Source organism: Asparagus officinalis, chromosome 7 (assembly GCF_001876935.1).
Source record: "Asparagus officinalis chromosome 7, Aspof.V1, whole genome shotgun sequence".
Classification (NCBI taxonomy): Eukaryota; Viridiplantae; Streptophyta; class Magnoliopsida; order Asparagales; family Asparagaceae; genus Asparagus; species Asparagus officinalis.
In genome coordinates, this window is record NC_033800.1 from 142,888,460 (window position 1) to 142,903,349 (window position 14,890).

Sequence of the window (14,890 nt, forward strand, 5' to 3'; positions counted from 1 at the left end):
TTCCAGCCACATTCAAGGAGGCAGAGTCTAGCCCCGATTCGATCAGGTGGAGGGAAGCTATGGAGGAGGAGATGCGGTCTCTTCAGAAGAACGATACTTGGATACTTGCACATCTACCTAAGGGTAAGAAGGCTATTGGCTGCAAGTGGGTATATACGAAGAAGGAGGGATCTTCTATTGGGGACATAAGATTCAAAGCCAGGTTGGTTGCCAAGGGATATGCACAGCTTGAGGGCATTGATTACAACGAGGTATTTTCATCCGTTGTGAAGCATTCGTCTATACGGATTTTATTGGCGTTGGTGGCACAGTTGGATTTGAATTTGGTCCAGATGGATGTAAAGACAGCCTTTCTACACGGTGATTTAGATGAGGAGATCTACATGACACAACCCCAGGGTTTCAAAGCTACAGGAAAGGAAGATTTGGTTTGTAAGCTGAAAAAGTCTCTTTATGGTTTGAAGCAGTCACCAAGACAGTTGTATAAGAGATTTGACGGCTTTATGATTGGCCGAGGGTACACGAGGAGCCCATATGACCCATGTGTTTATATGCACAAGCTACATGATGGTGAGCACATATATTTGCTTTTATATGTTGACGATATGCTTATTGCTTCCAGGAATTCTTCGGCTATTCGAAAGTTAAAAGATGAGTTGTCATCCGAGTTTGAGATGAAGGATCTTGGAGAGGCAAAGAAGATATTGGGTATGGAGATCGAGAGAGACAGGGTGAAAGGGAGTTTGAAACTTACACAGAAGAGCTACTTGCAGAAAATGTTGAAGAAATTCAGCTTTGACGGAAATGCAAAAGCAGTTAGCACACCATTGGCTCCCCACTTCAAGCTTTCAGCATTGATGTCACATGTTTCAGTTGAGGACAGAGATTATATGTCAAAGGTTCCATATGCCAGTGTAGTAGGTAGCTTGATATATGCGATGGTGTGTACGAGGTCAAATTTGTCACAAGCCGTGAGCATGGTATCGAGATACATGCACGACCCCGGGAATGGTCATTGGGAGGCCGTGGAGTGGATTCTACGGTATGTTCGTGGCACCGTGGATATTGGTTTAGTATTCCAGAAGGATGAGAAGGATGGGCAGGATTGTATTGGATATGTGGATTCAGATTATGCTGGAGATCTTAACAAACGCCGGTCTACTTCAGGTTATGCTTTTACATTGGCAGGTGCACCTGTATGTTGGCGATACACGCTTCAGTCCACAGTGGCTCTCTCTACTACAGAGGCAAAGTATATAACAGTTACTGAAGCTATTAAGGAGGCTTTATGGTTGCGTGGATTATTGGAGGACTTGGGGATCGCTCAGGAGACTATTCGGGTATATTGTGATAGCATGTCGGCTATCTATTTGGCGAAGAACCAGGTTTATCATGCGCGCACGAAGCACATCGATGTCAGATTCCACTTTGTACGTGACGTGTTGGATGATGGAGACGTCGTATTAGAGAAGGTCCACACGAATGATAACCCTGCAGATATGTTGACCAAAGTTGTTTCAGGAGTAAAATTTGGTCATTGTTTAAAGATTTTGAACATCCTTCAGTGCTGAGGCATTTGGAGGCCATTTGGGTGAACTACGTTCGGCTTGATTCCTTGGGCAAGAGGATACGTAGGCAGTCTTTCAGATGCAGCCGGTTTGATCAGTTGATTCAGATAGGGGGGAGATCGCGTTTCAGCTCTAAATTGGTTCCCTGACTAGTTGAGGGACTATTGGATGATTTGGTGTCGGCTCAGTTTTGGTGGAAACATTCGCCGAGGTGGAGAATTGAAGAATTACATGAAACAAGAAGGAACCAGCCAGACAGACTGGCGGTCGACCGCCAACGTGCACGCAGGCCTACTGGGTTTCGGAGATGAAGGCGGTCGACCGTGGATGACTGTAATGGATTTATGCTCTTGGGTTTGTGGTTCGGTCGACCGCGAGACCTGCGCGGTCGACCGCTGCGGTCGAACGTCGATGATTTCTGGGCTGGGCTCCGGTTTTTGACCCGATTCGTTTCTAAGTTATATATAACCCTAAACCTCTTTTGTTAGGGTTAAGCAAGGATGAATTTGAGCAGTCTTTGAGAGAGGATTGTTGCATCCAATTGTGGGAGAGTTGTGAGAGATCAAGAGCTTTGTTTTAGGGTTTGATCGGTGAGATTTGTAACTCTACTTATATTCTCTGATTTCTAATAGTAAGAACTCCATCCCCCTTACCCTGTGGACGTAGGCAACTTGCCGAACCACGTAAATTGTTTGATCTTGCTGTGGTTGTGTTTGCATATTAGTTGTGGTTTAGTTCGAGTTATTGTTCGTGTTGCTCCAGAAAGCTTCCGCCGCGCACAACATTGCCAAACACACCCTTTTAGAATTGGGATCCTATGCTTCTTTCTGAACTGCACAGATATGAAATAATTTTAAAATGAGATGGTGATATGAGATTCTCATCATGAGATGGCCCAATAGGCTATCCAGAATGATGATTGGCACCACTCTGTTGTGCTCTGATACCAATTGTTGTTGAAAACCGTGTTGAGGAACCAAACTAAACGCTGATCAAAGAGGGTCAAAACCAACCAAAATCAATGCACAAACAAAACACCAATTTTAACGTGGTTCGACAATTGCCTACTTCTACGAGACAAGAAGGGGATGGGGTTTTCACTAATAGAAAAGAAGAGTACAACTTAAGATTACAAATCACTCGAAGAAACAAACTAATCTCACCAACAAAGCTCTTAATCTCTCCAAATAAACCCTAATCAAATAGCTCATAAAATACCTCTTTTTTGTGCTCCAAATATCCTAAACTCTTGCCTTAAGAAACCCTAGAACGTGTATTTGTATTTATACAAACACCAAAACCAAATAAGAACAGGAAACCAAAACTAGGTTTTGACCCGATTGGCGGTCGATCGCCCCCAATCTCGCGGTCGACCGCGATCCAACGACAGAGACCATAAATCGCCTACAAGGTCTGGCGGTCGATCGTGGCGATCGACCGCGCCAAGTCCAGACACAAATCCTGGATCCGTGCATGATCGCGGTCGACCGGTCTTGCACCGCGGTCGACCGTGCAGCTCCCAAACAGAACCCTGAGCTCTTCCAACACCTGTTCTTCACCAAACTTCTCGCGATTTCTTCAATTCTCCACCTCGATGAAGTTTCTATCAAAACTGAGCCGACACCAACCAAGCCAAATGCCTCACTTGCTGCTTCTCAATCCTCAACAAGTCGAGGCCTAAACGGAAGTGTGAACACTCACCCAAATGTCGGTATCTACTCACCAAAACGGCTGCATCATAAAGACTGCCTACGTATCCTCTTGCCTAAGGAATCAAGCCTTCACGTAGTTCACCCAAACGGCCTCCAAAGACCCTCAATCAAATAGAAAAGTCTGCAACTCTTCCTCAATATCGCCAACAGATCTGTAACTAATAGCGGCCCCAGACTAATACAAATCAAACACCTCTATCTGACGTGAACCAATGGCCGTATCCAAATTATGTCCACCAGCTGCAACCGAATCCAAAACCAATCCATCGTCTGCATCCGAAATCAAATGATTCCCAACCTGTACCACCTCAGCTGGAATCCCAAATGACGCAGTATGATCTGGAGTATGTGGAATAAGTTCCACCCAACGTGAAGTAGCATCACCCTCCACCTGCTGCGATATCCAAATGACCTGATCAACACTCTCCACCTCCTGAGAGTCAAAAGTGACATTCCTACTCAGAACAAAATCAGAAGCTCCCAAACGATAATCAAATGAGTCTCCGAATCCCAAATGCGCAATCGGATCAAATCTCACATCATCGATGTGACCAAATGCTGGGTAACCAAATATCCGACGCCAACCAAAATCTGAAGCAGCTCCACCAGATCCAATAACTCCTAATGCAGTAGTCGGCGACCTATGACTAAGATGACCCAAATATGTCGAAACTCCAGAACCAGAACCAATGCTCGATAATCAACGCTGATCCTCCTCCATAAAGGAACGACCCATCGAAACTGTCATCTCATCTCGTCGCCCTAAAGTCTCCACATCAATGAAGTGTTTCAAGTTGCCATGAGCTCGGTACAAACGCAAGAAAGGACCCCTACCAAAGCTAGAACAACGAGTTACCTTTCTGCCAATACACTTCTTCCAATTGTTATTGATTTCTAGGATTTTACACCAACGGGAACTGATCGCGACCCAATAATACCTAGAACAATCACCAACTGCGGAAACTACAAAACGATTACCTCCCAATGATGCCTCCTTGGAAGGCCCCCAAATGCCTGACTGAACATCTCCTAAAAGACCCCTCGCTCGATGGATAGAAGTACCTAACTCCACCACGGTCTTGCTTATCCCAATGTGCTCAAAGAACTTCTATCTGCAGGTCAAAACACTCCTCAACAACCTATGTACGGCATCACTAATCATATATCCCAGCACCAAACAATGCCACAGTCTAGCCAAAGAAGTCGTCAGCGCTCTATCAATCACTGTGCTCCCAAGCAAATAGTATAAGTTACTCCTTTTGACGCCCTTCATCACAATCATACCCAAATGTAACCTTCAAGCGTGCATCCGCCAAGGTCACCCTATAGCCTGCTGCCTCCAAAGCTCCAAGTGAAATGATGTTCTTCTTCAACTAAGGAACGAACCTCACTCCAATCAACTCCCGAATCACTCCGTCACTCATCCTAATCCGAACGGTACCACCAATAGTGCATTCATGATCATTACCAATGAGCACGAAATCCCCTCTTTCTAACTCCTGAAAGCTGGAGAACTAATCCCTCCTAGGGCAAATGTGATATGTAGCACCCGAGTCCAACATCCACTTTGTAGAGTAGGCAACACAAACTGACGGCAGTACAGATAATGAGTAGCCCGAAGAATCCGAATCTGAATCGTTACCACTAGCCTTGATAACATTCACCTCTGAAGCCTGAATATCTTTCCCCTTATTCTTCCCAGCTTAATCATTTAACTTTGGGCATTTAACTTTCCAATGTCCATCTTCTTTACAAAAAGCACACTGATTCCTACGAATTTCAAGATGTGCCCCTCTAGACTGTGACCTTCTACCTCGGTTTGGACCCTTTGCTCTTGAAACCAATGCCCTCGTTACCGGCTCAATAGAAGTCTTCTTGTCCTTCTTCCTAAGTTGGTAATTCACTAATGCAGCGGTGACCTCACTATATGAAAGAGATGTCTTCTCATTAATAAGAGTAAGGACAAACGTCTCATATTCCTCGTCGGGCAAGGAACTCAACAATAGCAACACTTTGTCCTTATCTTCAACAATGACATCTACATTCGCCAAATCTACAATAAACTTCATGTAGTGGCTCATGTGATCACTAATGGATGTCCCCTTCTTTAATTGGAAGCGATAAAGTCTCCTCTTCAAATGCAAGCGGTTTTCAACGCTCTTCGTCAAGTACTTGCTCTCTAGGACTTCCCAAATCTTCTTAGCTGAAGTCTCATTCATCACATCATATTTTAGATCTTGAGTGAGACAAGACCTAATCACACCACACGCTGTCTAATTTATCTTTTTCCAAACCTTCTCATCAATGTCGTCTGGTTTCCCGTCCAACTCCAACGTATCTTCTAAATTCTGCGCATTGAGCGCATCCAAGACTTTGTATCGTCAAAGTCTAAAATTATTAGTGCCATTGAACTTCTCCACGTCAATCTTCATCTAGTGGATACTCAAACTTTGGACAGTCTTTACACCTGAAGAACCACCCTCAACTCCCTCTTTCTCGGCCATAATCCTCAACACACCAACAACCAATACGGAAACAAACGAAGAATAGATCCAAAACTGAGAAAAGAAAGGAGCTTTACCAAAAAGATCACACCTTTCTCACTAACTGAAATCCTAGACGAGCTTCCCAAATCGATCTACTCCTCCAAATAGCCCAAGCGTAGCCCGAGCTCTGATACCAATTGTTGTGCTCTGATATAAATTGTTGTTGAAAACTGTGTTGAGGAACCAAACCAAACGTCGATCAAAGAGGGTCAAAACCAACCAAAATCAATGCACAAACAAAACACCAATTTTAACGTGGTTCGGCAATTGCCTATGTCCACGGAGCAAGAAGGGGATGGGGTTTTCACTAATAGAGAAGAAGAGTACAACTTGAGATTATAAATCATTCGAATGAACAAACTAATCTCACCAACAAAGCTCTTAATCTCTCCAAATAAAGCCTAATCAAATAACTCAGAAAATACCTTTTTCTGTGCTCCAAATATCCCAAATTCTTGCCTTAAGAAACCCCAGAACGTGTATTGGTATTTATACAAACACCAAAACCAAATAAGAACAGAAAACCAAAACTGGGCTTTGACCCGATTGGCGGTCGACCGCCCCCAATCTCACGGTCGACCGGGATCCAACGATCCAACGATAGATACCGTAAATCGCCTACAGGGTCTGGCGGTCGACCGTGGCGATCGACCGTGCCAAGTCCAGACACAAATCCTGGATCTGTGCACGATCGCGGTATCTTCACACCCATCATGATTTGCACACCATAATCTATATGAGAAAAAAATTATATCATTTTGAAATTTCTATTTGTTATTTTAACTATGTGCAAAAGGGACGGTTATTGAGAAAAATCAACATATTAAACTAGTTTGATTCATATTTTAGAAGACTCCAAACTATGTAAAAATTTAACTGTATTATTTAATTATGTTTTGACCAAGATGTACAGTACAGATCACATCTATATATATATATATAAGAAAAATGGGTATGTTTGGTACCAAACATAAATTTTTGTGCTTGGTAGTGATGTGACATATTCTCTTCCACTCATTGAAATAGTGAGGTGACATATTCTCCTCCACTCATTGAAATAGTGAGGTGATATATTCACTCATGAGGCAACCATGAAAACCATCATATTTATAGATAAACCCATAATATGATATGAAAGTAACCTGTAAAGTCAATAGTATACCCAATTTGCGAATAGAAGGCATCCAAAAAGAATTTAGTCTGCATATACATAATACTTCAAAACTAGATATGGAAATCAAATATCCAGGTAGAATCGCACAAATCGTATCAGACGTATCAGATATATAGCTCATACAAACACAGCTCTCTTTTAAGAATTAGAGCATCTTGAACCACAACGTGATTACAGCAAAATGTAGGTTATGTTATTGATTTTAGAGGGCATTCAAATGGTTACGCTGCTAAAAGCATGTATCCTACTTGCTGAATCTAGTTACCATGTAATCGTTCATGAAGCATTAAGTAGATAATCAATTAAAAAATACAGAAACTTTCGAATAAGAGCACTTAGGATACACCAAGAATTGTGTATATATAAACTAATAAGTGTTGAGTTTGGCGGTTCTCCTTGGTGCACGTTAGCATGCGATTTTTTGCATGCTAACTTGCGCCCCCGCCTTGATTCAATAGGGAAAAAAAAGAAAAACAGCGGATCTGAGATCTTGAAGACTGATCTAAGTGCCTCAATTTCTTGTGCGAAATCATCTGATTTGCAATCTACAATGAGTTTGGCTGGAGATGATGAAGGATTAAACCATGAAGTCATGGGATCTACGGGACCGAAGGGAGAGAAGAAGAAGTTGCTGATGACAGACATCCTCAACTCTAGCAAGTTCTTGGTTAATTCTCTTCAACCTCAGAAATCTCCTGAGGTTTGTGGATTTCAATCGAGGCAACTCCGTAAGTCTTTGAACTTTATAACTGGTGAATGTAGTTCTTCTCGATTTTCTTGGGCAGATGATCAAGAATTAGATATCTCATTGAAGAATTTCTCAAATTCTTTAAATGATGAAACTTCTTTGAAATTGGATTCCTCGATGAATCTAGATAAAATATCTGTGAATCTTGATAGGATAAATTCTGAATCTGTTGATAAATTTCCTCAAATTAGTCCAACAACAGATTTCTTGAATGGGAAAAATTCCCCTCCTCTTGAGAAAACATCTAAAATACCAATTCCAGATCCTGTAATGGCAAAGAAAAGTTGGATTAGTTTCTTCGCTGAGAATAGAAAGCCTGGAAATGGTTTTAGCTTGAATTATGTGCCTCCTGATATTGAAGACACAATAACTTTTGATGAAGATGAATGGAATGAAGGGGGATCTTTTTGGAAGTTTTCTCTAATTGGGCAAATTCTGGATTAAATGCTAAGTAGTAAGTTCAAAGCAATGGAGAATTATGTGCAGAAAATATGGGGGAATTTGACAGTGCCTGAAACTTTTCTATTAAAACCTGGTCTGTTTTTATTCAAATTCAAAAACATAGAAGATATGAGGAGAATTTTGGAAAATGGACCTTGGTTCTTAGGTTCTAGGCCTATTCTTTTGAAACAATGGACAATTGATGAAGAATTGGAAAAGAAGACTGAGAGTGTTTACCCTATCTGGATACAATTAACAGGCTTGAGGTTGAACCTCTGGAATGAAAAGAGCATTAGCAAGATTGCTAGCATCATAGGTAAGCCAATTACCACTAATATGTTAACAGCAAATAGGCAAAGACTTGCATATGCTAGAGTCTTAGTAGAAGTGAATATGCCCTCTAACCTTCCTAATGTAATTACAATTAAACGACCAGATGAGAAAAATATCCAGCAGAAGGTGTATTATGAGTTTAAGTCTAGATGGTGTGAAATATGTAAAAATGTGGGTCATAACACTCTACATTCAGGAAACAGGCAAGAGTTCAGGCATGGAGGCCTAAACAGAAAACTGATCTTTCAGTTAAAAAAACTGGTGTGGAATCAGTTATCTCTCCTGTGCATATTATACACTTGAAGGATGATGAGATTGAGACTAATGTAATGCCTGATCATGTCTTGGTCAGAAGCATATACAAGATCAACCTAAGTTGCAGAATAATACATCTCAGACCCTTATGCATTGTGCTGAAATTAAACAGGTTATCAGAAATGGTGTTGGAATAAATACTGGTCACTTTTCAAATATGGTGAATCCTATGCAAGCTGAACAAGAAAATCAAATAGGGAAAAATGAAAATTTGAGCACAGGAAAGGTTACAACAGGAGATCTTGTGCATGTTGTGCATGTCTCACAATCTAATGCTGATACTCAAACACATTCTGAAAAACTTGTGCATGTTATGCATGTCTCACAATCTGATGCTGATACTCAAACACATTCTGGGAAACCTTGGATGTTAATGCAAAGGGGTAAAAGCAAAAAAGAGACTCTCACCTATAAATTCCTTCTCCCCTCTAACTGGAATAGTTTGTGATTTGGATCCCTCTACAATGGATAGAGGGAATCAAACCAAATGAATTTTTCTTTTTGGAATGTTAGAGGACTTAACAAGTCCTCTAAGCAACACATGATTAGACTACATATTGCTCAGTATCATATTTCTTTCATTGCATTGCTAGAAACAAAAATAAAGGAGGCTAAAATCCCAGTAATAGCAAAAAAGATTGCCTCTAATTGGAAATGAATCTCAAATGTATCAAGCACAAAAAAGGCAAGGATAATAATTTTATGGGATTATGATATGTTGAATGTTCAAGCTGATTTCATTTCTTCTCAGCACATTACCTGCACTGTCAAATCTAAGGATGGGAGGATAAATTGTATCTTTTCTTCTATCTATGGTCTTAACCATCAGGATTCAATAAAGACTTTATGGAATGAGCTTCTCCAAGTGCATCAAATTGCTGGAAATGTACCATGGCTTGTATGTGGGGACTTCAACATTATGATCAATGATGATGAAAAATTAGGAGGAATTGCACTTACAGATGCAGATACAAGGGACTTCAATTCTTTCATTGAAGACAACCATTTATTGCACCTAAAAACAGAGGGTTGTTTCTTTACCTGGAACAACAAACAAGACCATGATACTAGGGTTTGGTGCAGGCTGGATAGGGCTCTTGTAAATGACTCTTGGATTCAAAATTATAACTCTAGCCATGTTGAATTCTTGCTTCCTAACTTCTCAGATCATTCACCTGCATTAGTTTCAATATATGAGGAGGAAAAACAAGGAAAGAAGTCTTTCAAGTTTTTTAATATGTGGACTAACCACAACAACTACATGCCTACAGTGTCTTCAATATGGCAAAGGCAAGTTGAAGGTTACAAAATGTTTTCAATTGTTACTAAACTCAAGCTACTGAGGGGAGCTCTAAAGGAATTAAACAAGAAACATTATGGAAATATCAGTGAACAAGTAGTAAGAGCCAAATATGCACTGGATGAAATTCAAAAAAAACTGCAGGAGGATCCTCTCAACCATGACTTCATCAAACAAGAGAAAGATTGCTTGTCTACTTATAACAAACTCTTGGAATGTGAATTGTCTTTTTACCAGCAAAAAGCAAGAATTCACTGCAGCATTAAAGGTGATAGATGTACAAGCTATTTTCATTCTATTATAAAAGCAAATAAGCACCAGAATAGAATATTGGTTCTCAAAAACAGTTTGGGTGAAAGGATTACAGAGGGAGGGGAGATTGCAAATGAGTTTGTCTCTTATTTCAAGAACCTTTTGGGTACAGCAGAAACAACTCTTCCTCCAGAACTCGGGATTATAAAGAAAGGACCTTGTTTGAATGAAAATCAAATTAGTAGTCTTTCTTTACCAGTTACAAAAGATGAGATAAAGAGGGCTGTTTTCTCTATGGCAGATAATAAGTCCCCAGGTCCAGATAGATATGGAGCTTCCTTCTTTAAATCAGCTTGGGATACTATAGGGGATGAAGTAATCCTTGCAGTTGAAGCATTTTTCAGTACAGGGAAAATGTTGGGTACCATAAACTCCACATCCATTACACTAATCCCTAAGGTATCATGTCCAAACACTCTTGCAGATTTTAGACCAATTTCCTGTTGCCTATATAAAATCATTTCAAAAATCCTTACAAATAGGATTCAATCAGTAATGGGATATCTCATTAGTGAAGCACAAAGTGCTTTTGTAAAAGGAAGGCACATAACTAACAACATTCTGTTAGCTCATGAATTGGTTAAAAACTATGGAAGGAAGCACATCTCTTCTAGAGTCATGGTTAACATTGACATTAGAAAAGCTTTCGACACTATTAATTGGAATTTTATAAAAGAGATGCTTCAAGGCTTGAGCTTCCCAAAGGTTATAATAAGCAGAGTCATAACCTGTATAACTACTCCCAAAGTATTCACTATCTCTCAATGGCTCATTACACTGTTACTTTAAGGGTGAAAGAGGTCTAAGACAAGAAAATCCCCTCTCTCCATCCTTGTTTATTTTGGGAATGGAGTATCTAACAAGAAGTTTGAATCTTCTTAAGCAAGATGGAAATTTCAAATTTCATCCTAAATGTGGAAGGCAAAAAATATCTTACCTTATATTTGCAGATGATTTGTTACTTTTTTGCAAAGGTGGTCTCAAGTCTGTTCAAAAAATCCACCAGTGTATCAACAGATTTAGTCAAGTATCAGGACTTCAAGCAAATCCCAGCAAATGTGCTATCTTCTATGGGAGAGTAGATGATGCTATAAAGGAATCAATCCAGAATTACTTGGGATACACTGAAGGAAAAATGCTAATAAGATACCTAGGTGTACCTCTTGTATGCAAGAGGCTAACCTACATGGATTGCAACCCTCTCATAAGCAAAATCTCCAGTCGATTACAGAATAGTTTGAAGAACCAAAAACTGTCATATGCTGGAAGATTACATGTGATAAAAAGTGTGATTCTGGGAATTCAAATTTACTGGATTTCTAGCTATGTTCTACCAGTGAAAGTGCTGCAAAAAGTGGATGGACTATGTAGGAATTTCCTCTGGGGTAAGGGTGATCTTACATTTAAACAATCACTGGTTTCTTGGGATAGAGTGTGCACAAGTAAAATGTATGGTGGACTGGGAATTTTCTCATCTACTATCTGGAACTTGGCAGCAACTCTGAAATTATTATGGGACATTCATGTCAACAAAGAGTTATTATGGATCAAATGGATTCATGGCAATTATCTAAAGCATATGGAAATATGGAGAGTGAAAATGAAAGTTAGTGATTCTTGGATGTGGAAGCAGTTACTTAAAGCCAGGAATAAAGGCATTTCTCAATGTGGAGGATTGAAAAATCTGAAGAATCTAATCAGTTCTTGTTGCAGGAACTCAAAAATCAAGATGTCAGATTTATATCATGCTCTATCTCCTGCTATTAACAAAGTGTCATGGAGTGTAACTATCGGGGGGGTTAACCAACCTAAACACTCTTTTATATCTTGGCTAGCAGTCCAAGATAGGCTCTTAACCTAAGATAAACTGCTGTGGAGAGGGATCATTCAAACAAATCGATGCTTTTTATGCTCGGGAGCAGAAACAGAAAGTTCTAATCATCTGTTCTTTGAATGCAAATTTTCTAAAGATGTCTGGAATGGAATAATGGAATGGCTCTGTTTTAGGTGGAGAAGTTGTGATTTAAACCAATTGTTGAATTGGTATAGCTGCAACTTAAGGCGGAAAAGATTCAAGCACAAAGTTAAAAGAATGGCATTTACATCCACTATCTATAATATCTGGATTGAACGGAATGGGAGGATCTTTAAACAAAAAAGCAGAGATATAATGCTTGTTATCAAGATCATCAAGGTGGACCTGATAACAACCATTCTAAATAGAGATATTGCTGCTGAGAATAAAGACTGGATACTATCTTTATAGACCTCAAAAGATTTCAGCTTACTGTCAGGTTTGCTTGTTGACAGTTCTCAATGGTAAATGCAAAAATTTGAGGAAGCTCACAGAAGTGATAGTTCCAGAGATTTGACTGGTTCAGGGGATCTTAGCTTTATAACTATGCTCATGCTTTCTAAACTCTGTACATAAGAGTTCACTTGAGCTTTCGTTTTCAAGTCTTCTTTTGCTATCTCATATAAATGATGAGATGATTGGTGTATATACATTTCTCATAATGGTGATGAATAAAAATTTCCATTTACCAAAAAAAAAGAAGAATTGTGTATATATGAATACTTGTACTCTACTTAAAGATTTTGTCTTGTGTAAGAGTATGCCTACCAATACTATAACTGAATCTAATCTTGTATAAGCTCAGAAATCTCACAATTTGGCAAGAAAACCTGCTTATATTTCATTATAGTTAGTCCAATCAAAGATCCTTCATTGCATTCAACTAATCAACAATCTTTTCTTTCATGAAATTCCTATTGCTTCATTTAATTAAACTCGCTCTGCCTATAATTTGTATATCAGTCAAGGTTTTGCTCTTCATTTAATATAGATACTTTCTAAAAGAATTCGGTGCACAGAGTTCTTTAACTTCTCCATCTCTCTGGTACATACTCAATGACAGGTTCCTATGAGATAACAACCATCATAAGCCACATAACGACATGGTTGTAGAAAACGAGTTTGCAGTGCAAATGAATTGAGAGGAGACTTCAAATATCTGATTGTCTAAAAGCTTGTTCCTAAGATTTAAAGCTACATAGATTGTAGTTGTTCATGAAGCATTAAGTAGGTAGTCAATTGGATTATGAAAATTTAAATACATTGCTTAGGATATACACCAACGAGTGTTTAGATATGCACACATCCAATCTACTCAAAGATTTACGTTTGGATCTGAGTATCTCTGTAAGTGCTCTCGCAGAAGCTCATTATACATAAACCCATAAGTCCAACACTGCGCAACAAAATTTAGCCTTTTTCTCATTTACATATTCCACGCAGTGATGCTACATTCCATTCAACCCAAAAGCAATATTCTCATTTCGAAATTCCTATAGTTCATCATTTAGTTAAATTCTCACTCACTCAGTATCTAAGTCACACAGATAAGGGTGCGGATATGGGACGCAACAAATTTGAGAAATGTAGGGTACGGGGGGCATGACAACACATATATGTATATTCTACATGAGAGCATTTTTTTTAAATTTCATGTGGTATGAAATAAAATTCCTATAATATTGATATGTTTTTTTTTATAAAATAGATCTATAAATTATAAAATTGGTCATTTTTAAACTTGATATCCAAAAGACCCTTAACACTCGTAGTTTTGAATTGGGTACGCGCTGAAGCAAACCCAAGTAATATTGAATTGCATGTTAAGTGCAGGATATACGTCCACAAAGTATATGTGAGCGTTTTAAACTATATCATGTCTTATAATTGAGTACGCATTTGAATAAGTACATGCAATTATCCAAGGAGTGTCTACTAAAGTCTCGGTTGGGCATGGGTCCGACACGGGTAACAGAAGTACCCACACAACATAGCTCAGTATAAAATTAGTATATCGGGCAAACTTTTTCCTCTCCATTGAGTGACATTCAAGAACAGCATTAACAATTTCTCCAAAATACAACAAATCAAAATATCCACAAATTAATCACGTACCTCACAACAAAAAATCCCAAACCCACACGGTTCTAGAACCCTCTGCGGTCCCCAGCACGGCCTCCTTTCTTCTGGCTCTCCTCCTCCTTCATCAAGAGACAGTAGTCAGCAATCTCCCTGAACTTGGGCACACTCCTCAAGTCAACTTTAGTCCCATCTTTCAAGCTAATTACGATGTCGCCCCACTCCCCGATCAGCCTGGGGACCACCTGCACGTCATCACGGAAGTCGTCCGTGTCACCCGCCTGTGACAACCGGAGCATAACGGTCACCTACGTGTAGTGAAGCCGGTACCTGAAGGAAAAAAAGGCGCGGGAAGCCCGCCGCGATGAGTGAGCGGAGCCAGATGAGACGTGAACCCAAGGAGTGAGTGCCACTGAGTCGCCGTTAGTGGGCTTCCTCCGTCGTCGAAAAATGAGCTCGCTCGTCTAGGCTGGAGGCCGAGGGAGGACGGCGGCGGCGGCGGCGTGC

The 14,890-nt window shown here is 39.9% G+C and overlaps 1 long non-coding RNA gene across 1 annotated transcript; it reads right to left on the reverse strand.

Moving 5' to 3' along the window:
- LOC109850916 lies at positions 9,730-14,631 on the reverse strand. The gene is made up of 2 exons (XR_002249612.1): positions 14,420-14,631; positions 9,730-10,012 (listed from the first exon to the last, which is right to left on the reverse strand). It is a non-coding gene; the product is annotated as an uncharacterized LOC109850916 (long non-coding RNA).